Below are 3338 nucleotides of genomic sequence, written 5' to 3'. Positions count from 1 at the left end.
ACATGAACATTTCTGGGGGTGTCCTGACTTCTGACTGGCAGTGAAGAAAAGTGAGACGTTTGCCACATAAAGTTCATATTTGCCATTTTGTACAGAAAAAAAAACATTTGTAAAAAGAGAATATTTACAATTTTTAGCATTTTTATTCTAATGTAGAGTGGGCTATTTTAGAGACAATATTTGGTTAAATGCCCGCACTGAGGTGACGTAAGGCCCGCCAAGGCCAGGGCGCCATGGAGTCCTTGAAGCTACAGCAACTAGCAAAGTGGAGACACAGTTTAGTGAGAAGAAGCAGAAAGAAACACGTGGATGGCTGTCTGAGGAGTAGAAAGGGAACGAATCCAAATTAGCTGGAGGGAAAAAATGTTCAACCCATGTTAGTCGATCAACAGAAAGAACTTAAAGTGTTGCGAAATGCAGCCTGGCCATTCGCCACAAAGACAATGACTGCAAAGCAGTGTGATGAATAAGCCAGGCCTGCCATTCTCAGAGCCGTTTGATCTTCTACAATGAAGGTTCTACAAGCAGGCAGGAACCCCTCCATCTCCACTCTGGGCTAGGCAGAAGACCACCATAGGTGTAAATTATCAACTGATCCCACGCTGCTTTACACTGAAGACGTAATGACAAGCAGTCCGAACATCCGGCCTTATTCCATTGTTTGGATTGATGATGACGGGAGCCAATCCACACAGCACTGGGTGTCACAGGGCCCACTCAGGCCCTCTTTAACTCATTTTATATTTCTATATACAGGGCTATTCAAAGTGAAAGAGCAGATTTCAAAAATGTATTTCAAACAAACTGTACAAGACAGAAACACATTCCGCACATTTCAAATCTTCAATTTCAAGAAGATTCGAAGGACTTCATTTTCATGCAAGATGGCGCCCCGCCTCATTTCCACTTGGAGGTCCAGCGTTACCTGAACATCACCATTCCAGGACAATGGATTAGAAAAGGTGGACAACAAGATCTTGCTCATCGTCTATGGCCTCCCAGGTCTTCAGACCTTACCCAAATTATTTTATCTATGGTGGTACATTAAAGACAGAGTGTTTGTTCCACCTATGCCTGCTAATCTTCAAGATTTGTGATATCGAATTGAGGAAGCTGTGAATTCAGTAACTAGGGACCAGTTGACTCGTGTGTGGTAAGAAATGGTCTACCGTTCTGATGTTTGTCGAGCTACACATGGTGGTCATGGTGAGTGCATGCAACCTCATGCAACCTCTTGTTTTATGGTGCAGAAAGACGAATCAAGTGACCTACAGTATACGGGACAGCATCCCAAACCTTTATGTGAGTCTTTTGTGTTTTCTGTCTTGATGCTTGATTCATCTTTCTGCAACATAAAACAAGACTTCAGTAGACATTGATTGAGTGAACCAGGGGGATTTTTATATTAGACGGACAGAAAATAACATTTGTAATGGAGAGAAAAGGACTGGAGATGATGACACAGAGGGAAGGCGGAAGTGAGGTCATCAGGAGTGGACAGGAAATGAAGTCATCCTGTGGCGTTTTATCTTCAGAACCTGGAACTGGATTGCTTTTTGTGGATGCGTGTACTGCAGCCAAGTTCCAAAAGGTATATTTAGTCGTCTTCTTTTTTCCTGGGGCCTCATGTATAACGCTGTGCGTAGAACTCACACTATAACATGGCGTAAGCACAAAAGCAGGAATGTGCGTACGCACAGAAAAATCCAGATGCAGGAATCTGTACGTACGCAAACTTTCACGTTCTTCCGCTACATAAATCTTGATCAGCGTGAAAAGTAACGCATGTGCACATGCCTTCTGTCCCGCCCCCAACTCCTCCCAGAATTACGCCTCTTTGAATATGCAAATCAATATAAATAGCCCTTAAGCTCAGCGTTCTGTGAAAAGACAATGGAAAAAGCACGGGGGATAATAGAAGAATTTCCACGAATACCAAGTGGAGGCAAAGAAAAACGTACTATTTGTTGGTTTAAACAGTGGTATAAACAAGAAAAGGAAGTTGATTGAGTGACAGAGAGTGTTAGAGAAACTCGAAAGCTCACGTTCACAAAGTCGTACAGTGCCCGAAATAAAAAAGAAGTTGTCAGATATCAAAGTCGCCATGAAAAGCCGAGTCGTAGCCCACCGTCTGAGTGTCATATGAAAGCTTATTAGGGTACAGAGAAAAATAAATAGGCACACAGTGGGGAAAAAAGCACGAAATGTCAACTTTAATCTCGAAATTTCCACTTTTATCACGTAGTTTATTTTGTCATTAAAGTAGAACATCATAAACTTCATCTTAAAATCGTTTAATTTACTAGTTTCTCAAATCCCATCGTAACTAAAGTAGCATGTTAAATGCTTTGTTTTGTATTTGATCTTCTATGTGCTCTATGTGTGTGAATCACTACGTGCTTCCGGGCTTTCTCTTCCTCTGACAGGACACAGAATCCATTACATTCGTAATATTACAGCTTTCTGAATAATTAAAATACTGAGATGTATGCGTGATGTCATTTTCATGATGATAGGAGTTAAGGCATCTTATTAAACATGGGAACACGGTGGCGCAGTGATTGTGCGCGACCTTCGATGAATTTATTGTAGCAGTACTGTCTCTTTCAAACGTACTAACCCCCAATTCCTGTCCTTACTTTTCTTTCTCCAAATACCCAATTACCACACAATCAGCTCTGTAATGGACGTGAAGCCATCTGTAAGCTTATAACGCTGATTCTTCAAAACTATTAAAGAACACTGAAATATCTTCATAGTACATGTTTAATTATTCAATCCTTCATGCCAGTCCCAGTGAAGCATACAGTGCGAGGCAGGAACGAGCGCCAGATCCTTGCTAGTGTAGCGACACTGTGTCCTTTAATTATTAACAACTAGCAAAATACCCGCGCTTCGCAGCGGAGAAGTAGTGTGTTAAAGAGGTTATGAAAAAAAAAGGAAACATTTTAAAAATAACGTAACATGATTGTCAATGTAATTGTGTTGTCATTGTTATGAGTGTTGCTGTGTTTTATATATATATAAAATACACACACACACATATAAACATATATATACATATACATATACACATATATATATACATATCTACATATATATATATATATATATATATATATATATATATATATATATATATATATATATATATATATATATATATATATATATACATATACACATCCACATATCAACATATATATATACACATATATACACACACACACGCTTTATGGGTGATGATTGTTTTACTCTTTTTATCTTTATTTTATTTTATTGTAGAATCAACTCCTATCTGCGCACACCAGGGTGGCCGTGGGCGGATGCGTATGGTG

This window comes from Erpetoichthys calabaricus, chromosome 16, assembly GCF_900747795.2.
Source record: "Erpetoichthys calabaricus chromosome 16, fErpCal1.3, whole genome shotgun sequence".
NCBI lineage: Eukaryota > Metazoa > Chordata > Cladistia > Polypteriformes > Polypteridae > Erpetoichthys > Erpetoichthys calabaricus.
The sequence above is the reverse complement of the archived record's forward strand: the minus strand, read 5'-3'. Positions refer to the sequence as shown.